This window comes from Schistocerca serialis, chromosome 7 (genome assembly GCF_023864345.2).
Source record: "Schistocerca serialis cubense isolate TAMUIC-IGC-003099 chromosome 7, iqSchSeri2.2, whole genome shotgun sequence".
In the NCBI taxonomy this organism is placed as follows: Eukaryota; Metazoa; Arthropoda; class Insecta; order Orthoptera; family Acrididae; genus Schistocerca; species Schistocerca serialis.
The window spans coordinates 395,907,522-395,933,173 of NC_064644.1; the positions used below are offsets into that span (position 1 = coordinate 395,907,522).

The window sequence follows — 25,652 nt, forward strand, 5'->3', positions numbered from 1 at the left end:
TTTCTCAAGCGATCTACGATAAGTTATTGCTGGGAGGGGAGCAAGTTCTTTCGCATGATCTTTATAGAATCTTATAGGTATCTCAACTGGTCCTGAAGCCTTTCCGCTACCAAGTGATTGTAGTTGCTCTCCAACTGCGCGATCGGTTATCTCAATATCTACCATTTCGATGTTCGTACGACGATTGAAAGGCGAAACAGTGTTACGATCTTCCGCGGTGAAACAACTTCGGAAGACCGATTCAGTATTTCGGCCTTCTCTCTGTTATCTAATGCTTCGGTGACGGTGTGATCGCTGAGAGAATGAATAGATGATTTTGGCCAACTTACTGATTTTACGTACGACCAAAATCTTTTAGGGTTTTTATTGAGCTCGGTTGACAAAGAGAAACAAAACGAAGAAATTAACGAGGACAAAAACTTTGCTTTAATGCTTGTGCCCATGCTGGCGACGTTATGACAAGAAAAAAAAAATACGCGAAAGTAGAAATATCGAACGTGATGAGGAATGCCAGATGTTAACAGCATCCGCCAATTTTTCCACAGCATCCGAACAAGCGTCATGCCAACTCCACTCAAGCAATTATTCTCCAGCAACTTCATTCTTTCAGCAGTGTTCGCCAAATGTGCTAAATGAAATGGAACCTCCACAAACTGTGCTCCTGTGCCCCTCTGCTGACAACCGCAACAACTCAGAAACTTCTATGCGCAACTTGGTTTTGCACTCCTCACAGGAAATAAGTTCGCCAAATTCGAATTGCAGTAGTGATTTTCTCGATGTATCTGATCAGTAATGTAAAAGTAATAAAAATAATCAGTAATGTAAAAGGTCAATAAAAACTGTTGAATGAAATGATGTGTGCTTACCTCAAGGTCACTGATAACCGCTTCTCAGGTAGTACAGACTTCCTACATGCCGTGTCTTATTTTGTTATTTTCGGTCCTATTGCTTGAAGCAGTGCGTCTAAACTATTTTAACTCATTCGATAGTATTGAAAAAATTTATTTGGGTGATTTTGTAACTCTTCATGTAATTTGTAAAACTGGCCTTTCACCAGTCTCTGACTTACAATTAGATGCACCCAATAACGATATTTGCGCTGTTTTCTCTCTCTTCTTCATGGGAAAAGTGCCACCAAACAAGCTGTTGAAATCCAGGGCGATACTGAGAGTACTTGTGATTTCCTTACGCTGTGTGCGCACCATAATGTATTTGCTTAGCTTGTATTTATCGCGAATCTCTTGCCCAACGTAAAGTCCCGAGCGACTGGAAAAAAGCGCAGGTGACGCCTGTATATAAGAAGGGTAGAAGGACGGATCCTCAAAATTACAGACCAATATCTTTAACATCAGTTTGTTGCAGGATTCTCGAACATATTCTCAGTTCGAATATAATGAATTTCATTGAGACAGAGAAGTTGCTATCCATGCATCAGCACGGCTTTAGAAAGCATCGCTCCTGCGAAACGCAACTCGGCCTTTTTTCACATGATATTTTGCGAACCATAGATGAAGGGTATCAGACGGATGCCATATTCCTCAACTTCCGGAAAGCATTTGACTCGGTGCCCCACTGCAGACTCCTAACTAAGGTACGAGCATATGGGATTGGTTCCCAAGTATGTGAGTGGCTCGAAGACTTCTTAAGTAATAGAACCCAGTACGTTGTCCTCGATGGAGAGTGTTCATCGGAGGTGAGGGTATCATCTGGAGTGCCCCAGGGAAGTGTGGTAGGTCCGCTGTTGTTTTCTATCTACATAAATGATCTTTTGGATAGGGTGGATAGCAATGTGCGGCTGTTTGCTGATGATGCTGTGGTGTACGGGAAGGTGTCGTCGTTGAGTGACTGTACGAGGATACAAGATGACTTGGACAGGATTTGTGATTGGTGTAAAGAATGGCAGCTAATTCTAAATATAGATAAATGTAAATTAATGCAGATGAATAGGAAAAAATATCCTGTAATGTTTGAATACTCCATTATTAGTGTAGCGCTTGACACATTCACGTCAATTAAATATTTGGGCGTAACATTGCAGAGCGATATGAAGTGGGACAAGCATGTAATGGCAGTTGTGGGGAAGGCGGATAGTCGTCTTCGGTTCATTGGTAGAATTTTGGGAAGATGTGGTTCATATGTAAAGGAGACCGCTTATAAAACGCTAATACGACCTATTCTTGAGTACTGCTCGAGCGTTTGGGATCCCTATCAGGTCGGATTGAGGGAGGACATAGGAGCAATTCAGAGGCGGGCTGCTAGATTTGTTACTGGTAGGCTTGATCATCACGCGAGTGTTACGGAAATGCTCCAGGAACTCGAGTGGGAGTCTCTAGAGGAAAGGAGGGATTCTTTTCGTAAATCGCAACTGAGGAAATTTAGAGAACCAGCATTTGAGGCTGACTGCAGTACAATTTTACTGCCGCCGAGTTACATTTCGCAGAAAGACCACAAAGATAAGATAAGAGAGATTAGGGCTCGTACAGAGGCATATAGGCAGTCATTTTTCCCTCGTTCTGTTTGGGAGTGGAACAGGGAGAGAAGATGCTAGTTGTGGTACGAGGTACCCTCCGTCACGTACCGTATGGTGAATTGCGGAGTATGTATGTAGATGTAGATGTTTAGTCGCACCGACAGAAAAATCGCCTGTGCGCGCCTAGCTTAAGCCTGACAGAAACTTAACTGTGCAAAGTTTGGTGAAATCAGTCCAATAGCTTAGGAAGAGATGTGAAAAGGTGTAGAAGATACTTATGGATTCCGGGCTAACATCCTGTGCTCGGCTGAATTTCTCGTTGCGTTTCGTCCCCATCTGCGAAGGGCATTTCCAACGTGTGCTACAGCTTTTTCCAAGGACCGATGCACATCCTGGCACGCTATTGACTGAAGTAAAATTCCGTTTCCGCGTGCTCCCGCGCAGAGGCGTGACGTCACTTGTTTTGAAAGCTCGAGAGTAACTGACCGTTGACGCCTGCTGTCGTTCGCTATTGCTGTCACTCCATGGCGGAAGTCTGGCACGCGTCTTCTTCAGCACCGGAATCCAAACACCATTAGGTTTTACACCTTCCTCCTTCCGATTAAAACTTTTAGTGTGTTTAGGATCGCTGAGACATGGAAGAGTCAACATCGCAGCATGCTTAGTGCGCGGCAATACACTTTTCCTGGTGTGTCAGTAGTGTTCTTAGAGTCACGTCTTCGTTCTTGCAGGTAACAAATCATTGACAACAAGTCGCAGCGCAGCAAAAACTGGGGCTCAAATAAAAAATGAAATAATTGAGAAAAATCGCCGGCCGTTGTGACCGAGCGGTTCTAGGCGCTACACTCCTGAACCGCGCTGCTGCTACGGTCGCAGGTTCAAATCCTGCCTCGGGCATGGATATTTCTGATGTCCTGAAGTTAGTCAGATTTAAGTAGTTCTAAGTCTAGGGGACTGATGACCTCACATGTTAAGTCCCATAGTGCCTAGAGCAATTTGAACCATTTTTTTTTTTAGAAATACCGTCTTTAAAGAATTCTATAAAACTTACACTGAAGTTGTGTAAGGTTCCTTTTAAAATTCAAGTAATTTTTGGCACTAAATTCCATTATATTCCATACAACAATAGTACGAACAAGTAGTTCTGTTCTCGTCCAGTGTGAGGTGTTATCAGGCAATTATTAAATAGTTCTCTGAATTTTGTTACTTTTCTTGCTTTTCTAAAAATATTTTTGTTTTTGTTTTGACATCTCGTGAATCCTTACCACTTTCCACCTAAAATAATATATATATATATATATATATATATATATATATATATATATAGGGTGAGTCACCTAACGTTACCGCTGGATATATTTCGTAAACCACATCAAATACTGACGAACCGATTCCACAGACCGAACGTGAGGAGAGAGGCTAGTGTAATTGTTTAATACAAACCATACAAAAATGCACGGAAGTATGATTTTTAACACAAACCTACGTTTTTTTAAATGGAACCACGTTAGTTTTGTTAGCACATCTGAACATATAAACAAATACGTAATCAGTGCCGTTTGTTGCACTGTAAAATGTTAATTACATCCTGAGATATTAAAGTTGACGCTTGAAACCTCCGACGTTCAGTTGCGTGTTGTAACAAACACGGGCCACGGTCGGCGAGCAGCATCTGCAGGGACATGTTTACGATGACGACCGTGTTTACGAGTGTGGCTGTAGTGCACTGTTGTGGTTTGGTCTAGCTGTCGCAGGGTCCGCATGTAGCGCTTGCTGCTATTGTTATTCTGCATACGTCTCCGCACGCAGACCAACTGTAGTACACGGTGTTACCAGACGTCTGTGATAGTGTAGTGTTGTAGGAACTGTGATCATGGTGTATTCGAACTCTGAAAAGGCGGAGATGATACTCATCTATGGCGAGTGTCGACGAATTGCAGCTGAAGCCTGTAGGGTGTATGCAGAACGGTACCCGGACAGAGAGCATCCAACGTGGCGCACATTGCAAAACATCTACCGCCAACTGTATGCAACAGGTATGGTCGTAGCACGCAAATGGGTCCGTAACAGGCCCGTCACAGGAGAAGCGGGTGCAGTTGGTGTGTTAGTTGCTGCTGCCATGAACCCACACAAGAGTACACAGGACATTGCGAGAGCCGGTGGACTGAGTCAAAGTAGTGTCATGCGCATACTGCATCGTCACCGCTTTCACCCGTTTCATGTGTCGCTACATCAGCAATTACATGGTGATGACTTTAATCATCGAGTGCAATTCTGTCAATGGGCATTAACAGAGAATGCGTTGCAGTTCTACCTGTTTACCGATGAAGCGGGTTTCACAAACCACGGGGCAGTGACTCTACGGAACATGCATTACTGGTCCGTGGACAATCCTCGCTGGCTCAGACAGGTAGAGCGACAGCGACCGTGGACTGTAAATGTATGGTGCGGAATCATTGGCGACCACCTCACTGGTCCTCACTTCATTGCAGGGGCCCAAACAGCTGCAACATACATCGCGTTTCTACAGAATGATCTGCCAACGTTGCTCGAAAATGTCCCACTGGAAACGCGTCGACGTATGTGGTATCAGCATGATGGTGCACCTGCACAATCCGCAACTAACACTAGGCTGACCCTTGACAGGATGTTCGACGGGCGTTTCATAGGACGTGGAGGACGCAGAAATTGGCCAGCCCGTTCTCCTGATCTTACACCTCTGGACTTCTTTCTGTGGGGTACGTTAAAGGAGAATGTGTACCGTGATGTGCCTACAACCCCAGAGGATATGAAACAACGTATTGTGGCAGCCTTCGGCGACATTACACCAGATGTACTGCGGCGTGTACGACATTCATTACACCAGAGATTGCAATTGTGTGCAGCAAATGATGGCCACCACATTGAACATCTATTGGTCTGACATGTCGGGACACACTCTATTCCACTCCGTAATTGAAAACGGAAACCACGGCGTTTACGTGTACCTCACCCCTCATGGTAATGTACATGTGCGTCATTGAAAAAGACCAATAAAAAGGTGTTAGCATGTGACGTAATGTGCTTTTCCAGTCTCTTCTGTACCTAAGGTCCATCACCGTTCCCTTTGGATCCCTACGTAATTCGGTGCTCTCCGATACACACGATCGAACAGCGGAGGAGTGGTACTCAAGCGTCAACTTTAGGTTACAATATCTCCGGATGTAATTAACATTTTACAATGCAACAAACGGCACTGATTACGTATTTGTCTATATGTTCAGATGCGCTAACAAAACTAACGGGGTTCCATTTAAAAAAACGTAGGTTTGTGTTAAAAAACATACTTCCGTGCATTTTTTTATGGTTTGTATTAACCAGTTACACTAGCGACTCTCCTCACGTTCGGTCTGTGGAATTGATATATATATATATATATATATATATATATATATATATATATATATATACGTGATGTAGATAATACGACATTCGAACCTCCAGCAGGCAAAATTAGTACTTAAGTTAGAATAAAAAATGAAAACAGTTAAATTGTTCTACAGAAAAGTACAAAATGCAAAGTTATAGTTTATGAAGATTAAAACAATTTAAAAAGGAACATCAATTAGGTACAATTTAAAGAACACAATTTACGAAAACAGAGTCATCAATGGGCGTATATAATGTAGCAATATAGAAGCAACTTCGCGAGTACCACAGGGAAGCGTGTTGGGTCCCTTGGTGCTCATCTTGTACATTAATGATCTTGCAGACAACATTAACAGTAACCTCAGATTTTCCACAGATGATGCAGTTATCTGCAACAAAATACAGTCTGAAGAAGCTGTACAAATATTCAGTGAGACCTCGATAAGACTTCAACGTGTGCAATGACTGGCAGCTTGCTTTAAATGTTCAAAAATGTAAAATCATACATTTTACAAAACGAAAATAAAAAAAAACAAAAAACACAGTGTTCTACAAATATAATTAGTGAGTCACAGTCGGAATCTGTAAACTCGTACCGATACTTGGATAGATGGAACGATCACATAGATTCAGTCGTAGGTAAAGCAGGTAGCCGCAGACTTCGAGTTATTGGTAGAATACTATGGAGGAGATGCAATCAGTCGATAAAGGAATTGCTTACAAATCACCCGTGCAACCCATCCTAGAATATTGCTCAAGTGTGTGGGATCCATACCAGACAGGACTGGCGGGGGATATTGAACGTATACAGAGAACGGCAGCACGAATGGTCACAGGTCAGTTTGACTCACGAGAGGGTGTCATTGAGATTATGAAAGAACTGAACTGGTGGACCCTTGTAGATAGTCGTAAACTATCACGCGAAAGTCTACTAACAATGTTTCAAGAACCGGCTTCAAATGATGACTCTAGGAAAATACTACAAGCCCCTACATATCGTTCCCAAAGGTTTCGTGAGGATAAGATTAGATTAATCACAGCACGCACAAAGTCATTTAAACAACCCTTTCTCCCACGCTCCATGCGTGTGTGGGACAGGAAAAAGCTCTAATAAACGTTACAGTGCGACGTAGTCTCTGCCTCGCACTTCACAGTGGTTCACAGATTATAGATGTAGATTTACAAGTAATAGTAATGTTGTAATGGATATTGATATGGGTGATCCTGTGATGTCGCCTACACAGTGGAAGCCCTAGCCTTCGACAATAACTTGCGTACTACTTTAGTTAATAGCCATTGCAATGGGCAGCATACACCACTACAGTCGGATTGTAAAGACCTGGACATTTCAATGCCCACAGCGAGAACTCCTTCAGCAAGTAACACATGCCCTAGCAACAGGAAATATGCCAGCAGGGATCATACATATCAGTTAACAGACATGGGTCCATATGTTGTATTTGCAGAGGGAGAAAATGGTAACATGGAAACGTTAGATCCAATGGCCCTAGGAAGAATGTTGTTTGAAGAAAGCAACAATTTACGAAATGAAATTCATAATATCTCAGCTACTAGCAGAAACAGGTATAAAACTAAATTCAAAACTTGGCAATCAGCAAATAATTTACAGTTACTTGATGTCTATCATCAGAAAGGTGTGGAGGCTTACATCCCTAATTTTCTCACAAAGAGGCGGGGTGTTATTCGAGATGTTGATACAGGCTTACCTAAAGATGACATTCTTGCTGAAATTAAGTCTGAATTTTTAGCAACTGAAGTGAGAAGATTCCCAAAGAAAGTGATTCGAGGTAGAGAGATGAAATACTCTCTCACAACTAAATGCATCGTAACATTTAAATCTCAACAACTTTCCCAATATGTATATTTGTGTGGCATGCATTGCTTGATTGCTCCACACATTCGATCAGTTTTGCGGTGCCATAATTATCTTAGATACTTCCATTTAAGTACACGAGGTCGTAGTAGTGCTCGTTGTGCAATTGCATGTGTTTGTTAGTTAGTTGCTTTTCCGTTCCATGGATCATTTTGCATAGTAAATCGTAATGATGTGAAACAGTCATTTTACATTCACATCGCAAATTAGTTTGTACATATGGTTACCTGCTGAACATTTCCAAGTTCTCTTTTTTTTTTAACAAAAGAAAAAAGATACACGGACGTGAGATAGTAGTTCCTACCCATCACATTTTACCCTTTATTCAAATGGTTCAAATGGCTCTGAGCACTATGGGACTTAACATCTGTGGTCATCAGCCCCCTAGAACTTAGAACTACTTTAACCTAAGGACATCACACACATCTATGCCCGAGGCAGGATTCGAACCTGCGATCGTAGCGGTCACGCGGTTCCAGACTGAAGCGCCTAGAACCGCCCGGCCACATCGGCCGGCTACCCTTTATTGTAATACACTGAAGCGCCAAAGAAACTGGTGTAGGCATGCATATTAAAATACATAGATAAGTAAACGGGCACTATAGCGCTGCGGTCGGCAATGCCTACAAGAGACAACAAGCGTCTGGCGCAGTTGTTAGATCGATTACTGCTGCTACAATGGCAGTTTATCAAGATTTAAGTCAGTTTGAACGTGGTATTATAGTCGGGGCACGAGCGATGACACACAGCATCTCCGAGGTAGCGATGAAGTGGGGATTTTCTTGTATGACCATTTCACGAGTATTCCGTGAATATCAGGAATCTGGTTGTAAGGCGTCCAGATTTTACGGATTGTACATGAGCTTGATCCATAATGACAGTACGATAGAGCATGAGACCCTCAGAAAATAATAACTATATTATATCAACAAGAGGCAATTGCAGTTAATCTCATGTACCAAAAACTAACAAAACAGTATCTACCAATATATGGATAGGGGCATGAATAAACAAGTTAAAGTGCAACACATTTTGGAGACGAACCGAGCAGGTGGTTAATGGCATCGGAAAACCCCATTTAGCAAGAGAACGGTAAGCTTCAGCACAGAAAGGGATAAGGCCAGATTAATACATTATTACTTTTAACATAAATACGGCCGGGACCGAGAGTATGTGGCTGCACGGCATTAACAGGGCTAGGCTGCGACCCAGCAAGAAAAATAAAATTCACCTCTAGCGAGACGGTGGTTGGATGAAACCATACTGGGTGATGCAGACACGACACGGTGGGGAGATCCCCATTATATAAAAGCATTTCGAGAACTCAAATGGCTAGATCTCTCTCTCTCTCGTCTCACAGCGGACTACACAAGTGTGTGGAAAATAGCGAGGGCGTTGAGAGCTTTGCTTTATGCAAAGTGAGGATGATACACTTCAAGTATCATGGCGACAGATAGAAAAGAAATTGCGGGCAAAGAAATTGTGCACGTCGCTCCTACCCTTAGCGAGTGTGCAATGGCTATTATTTCGGCTAGGGAAAGATTAACGTTCTATGGAATGCAAGAAAGTTGAGACTGAGTGAATTCAGTCAAGACCAGAGTAGGGAATTAGCGTTTCTGATCCAGCACGGAGACATTGCTGTTGCAGGTGCCGCTTGGTAAAGTACCATTGCACATTAGGCCACAGTAAATGTTGAGTCTAGAATTGCTCACTCCAACCTATATACGCTTTGACCACTGAATATCAAAAGCTTGGATACAAACCTATCCTCACGCTGAGTACATGAGAGTTTTTTCATTGGTTCAAAAAGTAAAATTTATTCTCCACCAACTCAGTGCATCGACCAGCTACGACAATGTAAATGTAAATGAGTTGATGAAGATTTTTAATCATTCTTTCCTGTGATAAGAAATTGTCATATATAGAGATAACGATTTTAATAATCGTCAATGCAATGTGTCCAAGAGTTAAATATTTTGTTATAGAGTGTCAAAAGTGATTGGACAGGATTGTTGTGTGTCATTTTACCCCTGACAGCACAGTTGATAAATTATATGTAGAATAAAAAAGGGAATAGCTGTTTTGTCTTTCTAGAATAGACGCCAAACTTTCACTTTTATTAATTCATACATTCTAGTTAAGTGACAGCAGCATTTCTAATGACTTTTGTTATGATCTGCACCTGATATTAGATGCCTTACGGGGCCAAGTTCATATTTATTTAGAATCTCTTTTAACACCCACGGCTTGAGAAGACAGTTCAGATGTTTTGTCCATTTGCACGCTAAGTGGTAAGCTAAGTTTACACAAACTAGTACACTCACTGTGCAGATACAAAGGTCGGACTATGACATGGTAAACCATCAAATTTGGGATGTCGCTGCGGCCGCAAAAAGATCCTACAAGAACGGGACCAATGACGACTGTAGATAATCATTCAACGTGACAGAAGCGTAACCCTTCCACAAATTGTTGCAAGTTTCAATGCTGAGCCATCAACAAGTGCGAGCTATTCAATGAAACATCATCGACATGGGCTTTCAGAGCCGAAGGGCCACTGGTGTATCCTTGATGACTGCACGACACGAAGCTTTACACCTCGCCTGGGGCAGTCAACACCGACATTGGACTGTTGATGACTGGAAACATGTTACCTGGTCAGACGAGTATCGTTTCAGATTGTATCCTGTGGATGGACGTGTACGGGTATGGAGACAACCTCTTGAATCTATGGACCCTGCATGTCAGCAGGGGACTGTTCAGTCTGGTGAAGGCTCTGTAATGGTGTGGGGTGTGTGCAGTTAGAGTGATATGGGGCTCGTGTTACATCTAGATACGATTCTGAGAGGTGACACGGATGTAAGTATCCTGTTCGATTGCCTGCATCCATTCATGTCTATTGTGCATTCCGACGGACTTGAGCAATTCCAGCAGGACAATGTGACACCCCACAGGTCCAGAATTGCTACAGAGTGGCTCCAGGAACACTCTTCTGAGTTTAGACACTTCCACTCTCGACCAAACTCCCCAGACAAGAACATTATTGAGCATATCTGGGATGCCTTGCAATGTGCTGTTTAGAAGAGATCTCCATGCAATCGTATTCTTACGGATTTATGGACAGCCTTGCAGGATTCATGGTGACAGTTCCCTCCAGTACTACTTCAGATATTAGTCGAGTGCATGTCACGTCGTTTGCGGCACTTCTGCGTGCTCTTGGGGGCTGTACACGATGTTGGGCAGGTGTACCAGTTTCTTGGCTCTTCAGTGTAAAAATTCTTCTACGGAATAGGAGTTGTCAAGGAGAAATTTCCTCAGTTTGTTTTGAAGTTATACCTTGCTGTCTGTGAGACATTCTCTATCACTCATAAGTAAATGAATTTTTTTGTTTCAACAGTGTGCATCCCTTCTGGTGCTAAAGGCATCTTTAATGAGGGGTAATGAATGTCATTTTTCTTTCTGGCATTGTAAATATGTACATCGTTGTTCAATTTGAACTATAATGGATTCTCTACAAGCAGCTTCATGATGGAATAAGTATGCTGGGAAGCAGTAATCACAGTGCCCAACTTCTTGAACAGATGTCTACAAGATGATCGTAGGTGAGCAACACATATTACTCGTGCAACAAGTTTTTCGCAAGGAAGGCTTTCTTTCTTAGGGGGAGCCGGAACAATGAAAATGACAAAATTAACGTTTTTTGTTTTTTCGCTATAAAATTATTTGGAATTTTCTGATTAAAACAAATCAAGTTTCACCCTTCTAAGTGAATTGTAAGTGTGTTTTTCATCGCTGCAAAGTTAACGCGCCATGTAAACAGTTGTAGTGACTTGGTGTGTCACCTCTGACGGTGCCGCTCGTTGGCTGCAAGCAGGGTATCTTTGCGGAATTAGACAGTGTTTTGTTTTCCAACGTTATATGGCTTTATCTCTGTGACAAGTGACTGTTCATATCGGTAAACGCAAACGCTATACCATGTGTGTTGACTTGTGGAGTTTGCTTTGTGTTGTTTAGCTGTTCAATTTTGCGTATTTGACGAATTTTGCTAGTACCTGTTTTACGTATTTGGTTTGTGGATATCAATATGCCCTGTTTCAGCAATTGAGTGTTTAAGAAAAGGCACAATGAGTGGAAGAAGAACTCTTTTATTGTTTCGGAGGGAGATGCTGCTCAGACTGCTTCACTGACTACTCCAAATGAATGTGATAGAACTTCTTCCAGCAAGAAACTTTGTGACAGCAAAGAAAAATTTGAAAACTATGAAAGTGACAGTAATGATGTGAATGAAATAATTAACATTTCCTTGCTCTCTAATATTTTGAAACATAACGTATTATGCCACGATTGCAAAGAAAGAGGACTGGAATTAAAAATAACTTCACACGTTAGTTTGGCATGTAAAATGTTATTGAAGTGTAACAAATGTGCTGCAGAAGTTTCGTTTTCTAATTCTAACAGTATTCCTCGTAGTGGTAATAGTGGAAAGAAGGTGTATGACATAAATGTTAGGCTAGTGTATGGCTTGTGTTGCATTGGCAAAGGCAGTGCTGCAGGGACAATGTTATGTGGAATTATGAAATTGCCAAAACCACCAACCAAGTTTGGATTTTATAATGAATTGGTGGGATCTTCTACTAAAGATATTGCTCAAGCAACAATGAAGAAAGCAGTCGAAAAAGCTGTGACAGACAATGGGAATTGTAGAGGTTTAACTGTTGCTTTAGATGGATCATGGCAACGTAGAGGTCATAAATCTCTAAATGGAGTTGTGAGAGCTACCAGTGGAGACAGCTGCAAAGTAATTGATGTTGCCATTCTCTCAAAACATTGTAGATGTATGGGTAATACCAAGGATGAACATAGTGGAAGCTCTAAAGCAAATTTTCATGGCACGACTAGAGCGATGGAAGTAGAGGGAGTGAAAGCAATTTTTTCCAGATTACGGGAGTGGTATAATGTACGATACCCCAACTATCTAGGAGATGCTGATTCTAAGGGATATAAAGCTGCAGAGGAGCTTAAACCTTATGGCAATGAAATTCACATTAAAAAACAGGAGTGCATTGGACATGTGCAGAAGTGCGTGGGGGCTCGCTTGCGCAAACTAAAGCAGACATTAGGATCCCATAAGCTTAGTGATGGTAAGACCCTTGGAGGAAGAGGAAGATTGACAGATGAAGCAATTGATAGATTGCAGAGGTATTATGGGTGTGCAACTTAGCAAAATACAAAAAGCATTGAGCATATGAGGAGGGCAGTATGGGCATTATTTTTTCGTAGTAATTCAACAAATGAGCAGTCACAACATGTACTGTGCCCCACAGATGATGACTCATGGTGTAAGTACCAATCAGGAAAGGACTATGCCCATAAAAACAGTTTGCCAAGTGCTGTAATTGATGTAATTAAGCCAATATTCAGAGATTTATCACAGCCAAGTTTATTGGAAAAGTGTTTACATGGGAAAACACAAAACCCAAATGAAAGTGTAAATAATATAATTTGGATTATGATTCCCAAAAGAGTGTTTGTACAGATAAAAACATTGCATTTAGGAGTGTATGATGCAGTGGCAACATACAATGAAGGAAACATTATCAAATGTGATGTACTGAAACGTTTAGGTTTCCAACCAGGACACAACACCATTTCCACAATGCGCCTAATTGATGAAGAAAGACTAAGAGGTGCAGGAAGAAGAGACAAAAGTCTACAACATGCAGCAAAAGGGAAGAAAAGACCAGTGAAAAGGAAACTTAACACCGGAAAAAGAAGTGGATGCTGATAATCTATCATATGGGGCAGGAATGTATTAAAAAACTTTGGAAGCCATTTCCCGTAACTTTAAAATTTTCATCTTTGAGGAACAGTTTCTCAAAAACTGCTAACAGTGTATCAATGAAATTTATACACAACATTTTTTTTACTTCTTTGCCTTCATTTTTATAACAAACTGTAAAAAAAATGTATAATTCAAGAGTTATAGAGGAAAAAGTGCAAAGTTTTAGAGAAAAAAATAAGCATCTGTTTAAAAAAAAATGTAAAACAAAAACCAATAAATATTTCTTAACAGTGCATTACAACTTCGTAGAGAAATATTTGCTGAACATGTAGTCCAAATTTCAGAGCAATATGTTTAATAGTTTTAGAAAAAAATGCTCCTTCTATTTGCTAAAATTAACATGGAGGAGATGTATTGTTCCGGCTTCTCTTAAAGAGTTAGCGCAGAACATTACTGCATATGATATTACTGAATGAAAAAGATGCAAAATATGTCAGTTTACAAATCGCCAGTGGTTGTAAGTGAAAATGTGGCTGCACTAGGAGTTCAGTTTAAATTCTCATCGATATGGACACCGAAGAATTTTGAAGTTTCGCCATATTTATTGTTTCCTCGCCATGTGTTACACTTATCATTGATGTAGAACCGCTAGATGTGCAGAACTGAATATGTTGTGACTTTTTAAACTGAGGGTGAGACCATTCGCAGAAAACCAGTTAATAATATTTCTAAGAGATTTGCTTATCATTTCTTCTGTTTCTGTACATATGCTTGGATTGATTACAATGCCAGTGTCATCTGCAAAAAGAACTAATTCTGCTTGTTGTGTACTGGACGGAAGATCGTTTACTTATATGAGGGGCAACTGTGGATCTAAGAGGCTTCGCAGTACTTACAATAGCGGAGCGCTCAGGTGTTTGCATTGCAATGGAAACCACCGCGCCCCCAACCGCACCACAGGGAAGCGAAGCGCAGCGAAGCCTGCGTCACTTCTTACACGTTTGGTTTTCCGTCCCAGCGCAGGTTACTGCCGATGTTCCTGCAACTCGAGCTCTCTCCCCTATAATAACTGGCCTGCAGTAGGCGGAAAACCAGAAGGTCTGAACATGACAGAAAATAGGCTGCAGCAGGAGCGTAAGCATGCAATTAAATCGGTTCCAGCTGCCAAGCCTCACGAACGTAAAGCATACACTCGCAGTCCTTACGAGCTCGGCTACTCGGACATGTTATACGGTTTCCATGGTCCACAGAGTACCATATGTAACAAACCGCATCCTCCCACCCATCTGGCCACATCTGAGCCAGGATGAGAATCTGCTATTAATAGCTATTGTGCTTTAATACTGCAGATCTTTCTTTGCCTAATGAATGAAACAAACGTGGTAACGACACGGGCTCTTAGACAGAATGTTGTTAAAAACGTCTGAAAATCTGACAATGGCTTTTAAAGTCCTCCAGTGGATGCACGATCGGCCTTCTCGAACAGAGAAATCTTTTACGGAATATGGTAACAACCATATATACGTAGCTTATATTTGCGAGACTTGGTTTATGCCATCCCATCGAACACAATACAAATATTATGTAACGCTTAGACACGACAGAGAGGATGGAAAAGGAGACTTAGCCATTTTCATTGTAACAGTGAGTTGCAAAAGTAGTCGGGTACCAAAATATAAATTTTTCAGGAGAAAAAAAAAACTTTTCCTACACAACGGGTTTAAGCATGATGTGGAGTTGCCATGTAGCAAGTGTTCCCAGGGTGAAACACTACACACCATTACAACAAACTTTAGCTCTGGACTGTAGTCAGTAATTGTGTCCGAATAAAGTGGAGACGACCCTTTTTCGAATTTGATGATGTTGATGAGGCAACTAGCGTTCTGTTTGCAGCAGAAGGCTTGTAATATTATTCATTATAGCAATAAAAGAGTGTGGTATGAACGTACAGGTTTATTCATAATATACCCAGATAACAACCACAAGTAAAATACAGCAAAGCAGACAATGGGGTGTTGGGGCCCTTCTACGCCCACACCAACGTGGTGAACATCTCAAAAGATCCACTCTCACCTCCGTAATTGTTAGTTACCGGTCGAGGGCTTCACGGGATGTTGGGCAGTGATGTTACCCGTACGTCTAAGTAGGACTACCCACTAATACGATCGCATCAAGGAGAAAGATAGTGAACAGAAAACGAACAAAGAGTAGCGTTTTCAAGGACAGAGGGGAAAAAAGTGCCACGGCAAGCGCCAGTTGGATATGATTCATCTTTATCTTGTACATCCTTCGATGGCCACAGGCAGATGCTGTTATCAGATGATTTGTACTCGTCGCATATGTACTGTATAATTTTCTTTACATCGTCTAGTTTCTTTCCTTTTATTGGAACAGGTCCATTATATGCTTTTTTATATGGATATATCCCCTTCTCTACCGCAATACTCTTTAACGAGCAGTGCTTTTAATGGGACTTGACCCCTATTATATACCAAACGACGCGTACAGACACAAAGATAAATTGTGTGTGGTTAACATAATTTGAGAAAAAGGTGGAAATGACCCCTTTTACAACCCATCGACTTAAAAGACTGCCAAGCAGCGGCGCTATAATTTACTCTTGTGGTGGCATGTTTATTATTGTCGCCATTTACAAAGATCCTCAGTGTAAATTACGAAACCTTGATCTCGATCAGATTATTATTGGCCAGCTTCAAATACCATTTCCCATTTGTGCGGACTTCAACATGCACCACTCAGTATGAGATTGCGAAATAGACGACGCAGATGGCAGAAATTTGCTTATACTTCTAGGAAATCTCAGTTTAATACTTCTCAATGATGGCTCTCCTACTATGATACGTAACCCATATCGACGACCGTCAACCATTGATTTGACATGGTGCTCCGCTGGCCTTCACCAACTAACGGAATCGCCAGTCAAAAGCGACTTGGTTCCGATCATCTTCCTCTAGAAATTGCGATACATTCCCAATAAATTCAGTCAATGTTATATATCACAACTGCTGCTGGCATATCACGGATGCTGACTGGCCACAGTACACTGCCAGAGACCAGGAGATTAGCCGAGCGGTCTAAGGCGTTGCAGTCATGGACTGTGCTTCTGGTCCCAGCGGAGGTTCGAGTCCTCCCTCGGGCGAGGGTGTGTGTGTTTGTCGTTAGGATGATTTAGGTTAAGTAGTGTGTAAGCTTAGGGACTGATGACCTTAGCAGTTAAGTCCCATAAGATTTCACACACACTTGAACACACCCGAGTCCAGGAGAAGCTTCACACCTGTAACAATTCGTTAGGTCCGAAAGCTATCAACAACTCATTTGAATTACGGAAGACGATTCAAAAATTTCCACACCAAGGAAAAAGGAAGCATTCGTTTTAAGGCAGACACCAGACAGACACCAGAAGGCGCTGGAGTTATAGCGCAGCGAAAACATGCGTACAGTAACTTCCAGAAACAACGGGCGGTAGAAAACTTCATTGTATACCAGGGTATAGCTGCGAAGCTCCGCAGACATTTAAAAGACTAAAAAGAACAGCTAGAAAAAGTTTCATGAATTCTCAAATAATAATTTTAGTCTCGGTGATGTGTGGAAAAAAGTCAAGTTTTTTAAACACAAGAACTCACCTAATCATTCTCCATAAAATGACATCTGGCTTGACGATTTTGTGAACTTAATATCTCCAGCTCTTGCAGCCAAGCAGCCATTTCGTCCCCGGGAACACGGGGATCACAGTCACCTTCCCGTTATGGTATTTTCGTGTGAAGAACTAATGGGGAGCGTTAAAAAGCCGGTAAAATCCTTAATTGGCAAGTAGGCCATCACTACAATTTAATAGAAAATCTCCTCCACGTAGCACTCAGAAAACGGCTACAAGTATTTAACCAAATATGGATGAACGACACTGTAATAGAAGATTGGGCAACTCAAGTAGTAAAATTTATACTGAAACCACATAAAGACATAGATCAAGCCACGTCATATCGATCTATTTTTCTTTCTTCCTCCATTGGTAAAATTTTAGAGCGCCTAGTTAAAAACCACTTCGAATGGTAGATGGAATCGATTCAGGTTCTTCCGCCGAATCAGTTTTGGTTTAGGAAGGGCAAGGAGACAACTGATAATTTAAATACACTCTAAGATGAAAAAAAGACGCTTCACGAAGGAATTGCGTGAATGAGACGAACGACAGACGAATAAATCATTACAATTTCAGCAAAATTGGATTAAAACTTCCTGGCAGATTAAAACTGTGTGCCGGACCGAGACTCGAACTCAGGTAGAGCACTTGCCCGCTAAAGGCAAAGGTCTCGAGTTCGAGTCTCGGTCTGGCCACAGTTTTAATCTGACAGGAAGTTTAATATAGACGCTCACACCGCTGCAGACTGAAAATATCATTCCAAAAACTGGATTATATATTCAAGAGGAAGAACTTCACAAATTGAGAAAGTCAACAAAGCGTTGGTCATCTTCTGGTCGTTATGTAAGCAATTATTCGGTGCCGGCCGATGTGGCCGTGCGGTTAAAGGCGCTTCAGTCTGGAACCGCGTGACCGCTACGGTCGCAGGTTCGAATCCTGCCTCGGGCATGGATGTGTGTGATGTCCTTAGGTTAGTTAGGTTTAATTAGTTCTAAGTTCTAGGCAACTGATGACCTCAGAAGTTAAGTCGCATAGTGCTCAGAGCCATTTGCACCATTTGAGTTATTCGGTTAGTCATCGAGTGAAAGAGTTGTTGGATGTCCTCCTGAGGGATAGCGTGGAAAATTCTGTACAATTCGCGCGTTAGATCGTCAAAATCTCGAGTCATAATGGTCCAGACGTTTTTAATTTGGGGGAGATCCGGCAACCTTTCTGGCAAAGGTAGGGTTTGGCAAGCACGAAGACAAGAAGTAGAAACTCTCGCCACGTGCGAGCGGACATTATATCCCTGAAATGCAAGCCCAGAGAGATATGCCACGTTGTCGTTGTTGTGGTCTTCAGTCCTGAGACTGGTTTCAAGCAGCTCTCCATGCTACTCTATCCTGTGCAAGCTTCTTCATCTCCCAGTACCTACATCCTTCTGAATCTGTTTAGTGTACTCATCTCTTGGTCTCCCTCTACGATTTTTACGTTCCACGTTGCCCTCCAATACCAAATTGGTGATCCCTTGATGCCTCAGAATATGCCCTACCAACCGATCCCTTCTTTTAGTCAAGTTGTGCCACAAATTTCTCTTCTCTCCGGTTCTATTCAATACCTCCGCATTAGTAATGTGATCTACCCATCTGATCTTCAGCATTCTTCTGTAGCACCACATTTCGAAAGCTTCTATTCTCTTCTTGTCTAAACTATTTATCGTCCACGTTTCACTTCCATACATGGCTACACTCCATACAAATATTTTCAGATACGACTTCCTGACACTTAAATCTATACTCGTTGTTAACAAATTTCTCTTCTTCAGAAACGCTTTCCTTTCATCTTATATCCGTATTTCAAGACACTGTCCATTCCGTTCAACTGCTCAAATGGTTCAAATGGCTCTGAGCACTATGGGACTCAACTGCTGAGGTTATTAGTCCCCTAGAACTTAGAACTAGTTAAACCTAACTAACCTAAGGACATCACAAACATCCATGCCCGAGGCAGGATTCGAACCTGCGACCGTAGCGGTCTTGCGGTTCCAGACTGCAGCGCCTTTAACCGCACGGCCACTTCGGCCGGCTCAACTGCTCTTCCAACTCCTTTGCTGTCTCTGACAGAATTACAATGTCATCGGCGAACCTCGAAGTTTTTATTCCTTCTCCATGGATTTTAATTCCTACTCCGAATTTTTCTTTTGTTTCCTTTACTGCTTGCTCAATATACAGATTGAATAACATCGGGGAGAGGCTACAACCCTGTCTCACTCCCTTCCCAACCACTGTTCCCCTTTCATGTCCCTCGACTCTTATAACTGCCATCTGGTTTCTATACAAATTGTGAATAGCCTTTCGCTCCCTGTATTTTACCCCTGCCACCTTTAGAATGTGAAAGAGAGTATTCCAGTCAACATTGTCAAAAGCTTTCTCTAAGTCTACAAATGCTAGAAACGTAGGTTTGCCTTTCCTTAATCTATTTTCTAAGATAAGTCGTAGGGTCAGTATTGCATCACGTGTTCCAATATTTCTACGAAATCCCAACTGATCTTCCCCGAGGTCGGCTTCTATCAGTTCTTCCATTCGTATGTAAAGAATTCGCGATAGTATTTTGCAACCGTGACTTATTAAACTGATAGTTCGACAATTTTCACATCTGTCAACACCTGCTTACTTTGGGATTGGAATTATTATACACTCCTGGAAATGGAAAAAAGAACACATTGACACCGGTGTGTCAGACCCACCATACTTGCTCCGGACACTGCGAGAGGGCTGTACAAGCAATGATCACACGCACGGCACAGCGGACACACCAGGAACCGCGGTGTTGGCCGTCGAATGGCGCTAGCTGCGCAGCATTTGTGCACCGCCGCCGTCAGTGTCAGCCAGTTTGCCGTGGCATACGGAGCTCCATCGCAGTCTTTAACACTGGTAGCATGCCGCGACAGCGTGGATGTGAACCGTATGTGCAGTTGACGGACTTTGAGCGAGGGCTTATAGTGGGCATGCGGGAGGCCGGATGGACGTACCGCCGAATTGCTCAACACGTGGGGCGTGAGGTCTCCACAGTACATCGATGTTGTCGCCAGTGGTCGGCGGAAGGTGCACGTGCCCGTCGACCTGAGACCGGACCGCAGCGACGCAAGGATGCACGCCAAGACCGTAGGATCCTACGCAGTGCCGTAGGGGACCGCACCGCCACTTCCCAGCAAATTAGGGACACTGTTGCTCCTGGGATATCGGCGAGGACCATTCGCAACCGTCTCCATGAAGCTGGGCTACGGTCCCGCACACCGTTAGGCCGTCTTCCGCTCACGCCCCAACATCGTGCAGCCCGCCTCCAGTGGTGTCGCGACAGGCGTGAATGGAGGGACGAATGGAGACGTGTCGTCTTCAGCGATGAGAGTCGCTTCTGCCTTGGTGCCAATGATGGTCGTATGCGTGTTTGGCGCCGTGCAGGTGAGCGCCACAATCAGGACTGCATACGACCGAGGCACACAGGGCCAACACCCGGCATCATGGTGTGGGAGCGATCTCCTACAGTGGCCGTACACCACTGATGAGCGTCGAGGGGACACTGAATAGTGCACGGTACATCCAAACCGTCATCGAACCCATCGTTCTACCATTCCTAGACCGGCAAGGGAACTTGCTGTTCCAACAGGACAATGCACGTCCGCATGTATCCCGTGCCACTCAACGTGCTCTAGAAGGTGTACGTCAACTACCCTGGCCAGCAAGATCTCCGGATCTGTCCCCCATTGAGCATGTTTGGGACTGGATGAAGCATCGTCTCACGCGGTCTGCACGTCCAGCACGAACGCTGGTCCAACTGAGGCGCCAGGTGGAAATGGCATGGCAAGCCGTTCCACAGGACTACATCCAGCATCTCTACGATCGTCTCCATGGGAGAATAGCAGCCTGCATTGCTGCGAAAGGTGGATATACACTGTACTAGTGCCGACATTGTGCGTGCTCTGTTGCCTGTGTCTATGTGCCTGTGGTTCTGTCAGTGTGATCATGTGATGTATCTGACCCCAGGAATGTGTCAATAAAGTTTCCCCTTCCTGGGACAATGAATTCACGGTGTTCTTATTTCAATTTCCAGGAGTGTATTATATTCTTCTTGAAGTCTGAGGGTATTTCGGCTGTCTCATACATCTTGCTCACCAGATGGTAGAGTTTTGTTAGGACTGGCTCTTCCAAGGCTGTGAGTAGTTCTAATGGAATGTTGTCTACTCCTGGGGCTATGAAGGACAACAAAACGGTGTGTAGGATGCCGTCGACATTCCACTGTGCTACAAGGGTGCAGCGGATAGCAACGAAATGGTCCTGCTATGAAATGAAATGGCACCCCAGACCACCACTCCTGGTTGTTGGGTCCTATGCCGGGAGACAGTCAGATTGGTATCCCACCACTATCTGGGTCGCCCCCAGACACCTCTTTGGCATGGAATCTCATTGACTGGTGTCTAATTGTCTTCAGTGATGAATTCCCATTTCGAACTGAGCCCTGCCCGCCAGCTAAGACTTGTCTGGAGACGCCGTGGTCAGCAGTGGGGTACCAACCTCACTGTCGCCTGTCATACGGCCCAACAATCAGGACTGATACTGTGGGGTGCCATTTCTTTTCATAACAGGATCTATTTGGTTGCCATTAGCGACAGCGTTGCAGCACAGTGGTGCCCTGACGATTTCGGCACCCAGTCTTGTTGCCATTCGTGGCAAGCCATCCTGGGGTTATGTTTCAGCAAGGTAAGGCCTGCTTGTCTTCGTGCTACCAAACCCTATCTCGGCCACCAACGTTGCCGGATCACGCCCCTGTTTGGAGCATTATGGGTAGGGCACTCCAGCCATCTCGGAACTTTGACGATCTAACGCACCAAATGGACATAATTTGGCACGATATCCCTCAAGATTCAACGACTCTATCAATTAATGTCAAGCCGAGTAACTGCTTGCATAAGAGCCAGAGATGTATCAGCGTGTTATAGATTTGGTCAATTTGTGATTCTCTCTCCTGAATAGATCATCCAGTTTTTCTTAAATTGTAATCACTTGTTTGTCCGTACGTGTACATCGTATCTACTGATTTATATCTCATTCAGGTAATTCTGTCGTGGTGTGTCTTTTTTTGACTTAGTGTGTATTTAACCAAATTTGGATGAAAGACGCATTGATAGAAAATTTAACAGCTGAAGTGGTGATACCTATACTGAAACCACGAGCAGCAGGCCACCTCAGCTAGACCAATTTCTCTTTCTTCCTGCGTCGGCAAAACTTTAGAGCGCCTGGTTAAAAGTCGCTTGCAATCGAACCAGATTCTGCCATCGACTGAGAATGGGTTGAGGAAAGGCAAGGTGACAATTGATAATTTAAATATCTTAATTTCTGACATGGCCACAAGGAAAGAGAATGTCAAGCTGGCTTTCTTGATGTTGTCGGTGCACATGATAATGTTCATATACCTGTGTTTCTACGGAACTTGGAAACCGCTAGAATCCCATCACAGTTGATTTACGGAATAAGCACTTTTCTCACTGAAATACGCCTGTGGGTTGGCTTCCGGATGAAGGTAACACCACGTCTTCTTACAACAGGTCCCCCCACAAGGAGCAATCCTCAGCCCCACATTCCTTGCACTCTTTACTTCCGAGAAGGAGAGAATTAGCGCTCCTCCTGTAAAAATTCTCCAGTAAGCAGGACATATTTGTACGTTCACTGAAGTGACAAAAGGTGTGGGATAGCCATATGCATATATATATATATATATATACATGTGGCAGCAGTATCACAACGTATAAAAGGGCAATGCGGTAATTTGACTCAGGTGATTCACGTGAAAAGTTTTCCGACGTAATTATGGCGTGAATTAAGAGACTTTGAATGCGAAATGGTATTTGGAGCTAAACGTATGGGACATTCCATTTCGTAAATCGTTAGGCAATTCAGTATTCCGAGACCCACAGCGTAAAGAGTGAGCCGAGAATACCAAATTTCAGGCATTACATCTCACCACGGACAACGCAGAGGCTCGCGGACTTCACTTAACGACCGAAAGCAGCGGCGTTTGCGTAGAGTTGTCAGTGCCAACAGACAGACAACACTGCGTGAAATAACCGTAGTAATCAATGTGGGATGAACGTCGAACGTATCCTTTAGGACAGTGCGGCGAAATTCGTCGTTAATAGGCTGTGGCAGCAGACGAGCGACCCGAGTGCCTTTTCTAACAGCACGACATCGCCTGCAGTGCCTCTCCTGGGCTCATAACCATATCGACTGGACCCCAGACGACTGAAAAACCGCAGCCTGGCGAGATGTGTCCCGACTTCAGTTGGTAAGAGCTTGAGGTAGGGTTCATATGTGGCACAGATCCCACGAAGCCATGGACCCAAGTAATCAACAAAGGACTGTGCAAGCTGGTAGTAGTTCCATAATGGCGTGGGCTGTGTTTACATGGAATAGACTGGGTTCTCTGGTCAAACTGAACCGATCATTAGCTGGAAATGATTTTGTGCAGCTACTAGGAGACCATGCCAACGGCCTTGCCGCAGTGGTAACACTGGTTCCCGTCAGATCACCGAATTTAAGCGCTGTTGGGCTGGACTAGCACTTGGATGGGTGACCGTCCGGTCTGCCGAGCGCTGTTGGCAAGCGGGGTGCACTCAGCCCTTGTAAGCAAACTGAGGAGCACATGCCCCTCCATATCCACATCCAGTGACGCCTGTGGGCTGAGGATGACAGGGTGGCCGGTCGGTACCTTTGCGTCTTCATGGCCTGTTCGGGAGGACTTTAGATTTACTTTTTTACTAGGAGATCATTTTCAGACATTCACGAACTCCTAAACAGTGATGTCATGTCACCAGGCCACAGTTGTTCACAACTGGTTGGAAGAACATTCTGGACGGTTCTAGTGAATGATTTAGCAACCCAGATTGTCCGACATGAATCCCACTGAACATTTATGAGACATAATCGAGAGGTTAGTTCATGTACATCATTCTGCACTGGCAACACTTTTGCTATTGTGGATGGCTCAATATTTCTGTAGGGGACTTCCAACGACTTGTTGAGTCCATTCCACATCGGGTTGCTGCACTACGCTGGGCAAATGAAGGTTCAACACGATACTACTAGGTATCCAATGACTTCGGTCACACGTGATGACTGGGTGTTGTGTGATGTCCTTAGGTTAGTTAGGTTTAAGTAGTTCTAAGTTCTAGGGGACTGATGACCATAGATGTTAAGTCCCATAGTGCTCAGAGCCATTTGAACCATTTTGAATTTCCGTCACCTCAATATACGTGCCGACCAACAGTCTGGATCAGGCAGTGTGTGGACTGTCAAAGGCAGTGGGCGTACAGTATCAAATTTTCCACAGCTGTGGGTTGGAGATAACTGGAGAAAATTCTGTTATTTTGCCTTTCAGGAAACGCACTGCACAAGGCTGTCTGCACAGTGGCCGACTCGCTGCTCATAAAATACCAATAAAACCCAGGCTAGAAATCTTGGCGTTGTCTTTGATTCTCGAACGAGTTAGGCACCTCGTATCTAAATCGCCACCAGTGTGTGCATTGAACCTTATCAGATCGGTGACGAGACCATGGTGGAGGACTCATCCCAACATTTTGCTGACTTCATATCGCGTGATGATGCGTTCACATACCATTACGGATGCATCGTCTATCACAGTGATTGTCAAACTTTGTTCCTCAAGAGCCAATTTGGACGTTCAAGAGCGGCACCTCGGGCCACATAATACGTACCGATCTTTTTATTAACTGGTAACCTACGTAGATAAGTAAAGGGCACAATAAGTCGGCTACCGGGCCCCAACTACTGATCGTTAAAAATCGACACCGTTCGGAACACTTCATGTCGACTGTGCCCTGTTTCAAATTGCTGCCACCCTCAGCTTCCCCCAAGTTGTGACACTGTAATTGCCTGACGAAGTGTAATTGTGTTGTTTGAGTGAGCTGATGGTTAATCAACTGATAACAGTAACTGTACTTATACAGTGTGATCAGAAAATGTGTCGACTACTTTGAGAGGTGGTAACTGATACTAGCACAGTCGTTGCATTGGCGCTCTGTCAAATGTGTCAGAAGGCTATTATGATGTCTTTGTACAGGATGGACGTATGGGCAGGCGGTGGGCGTTATGGAATAAATAGGATAATTTTTAGATAAAGGCTATTTATTGACGAAAGCATGTTAAAAAGGGGTCACATAGGCCTAGGGAGGTGAGGGTGAGCCAGAGTGTAGAGTTTGGCAAAACATAGTTCGCGAAGCTAACGAAAGTGGTTGTCTGCCAAAACTAAGTCTACAGTGCCGCAGCACCGGGAGAAGCGGGAAGGTCTACACTGCTACAGGGCGCGCGTCCGACTCGCGGGAATACAAGAGAGCGGGCCCGGCGACGGGCGACCGGGTATATTCGACGCACCACACGGCTTCCTCCGC

General features: G+C 43.5%; 1 pseudogene; it reads left to right on the top strand.

Annotated features, from left to right (window-relative positions):
* The first annotated feature begins 23,728 nt into the window (after nt 1-23,728).
* LOC126413410 (5S ribosomal RNA) lies at nt 23,729-23,846 on the top strand (annotated as a pseudogene).
* Nucleotides 23,847-25,652: the final 1,806 nt, after the last annotated feature.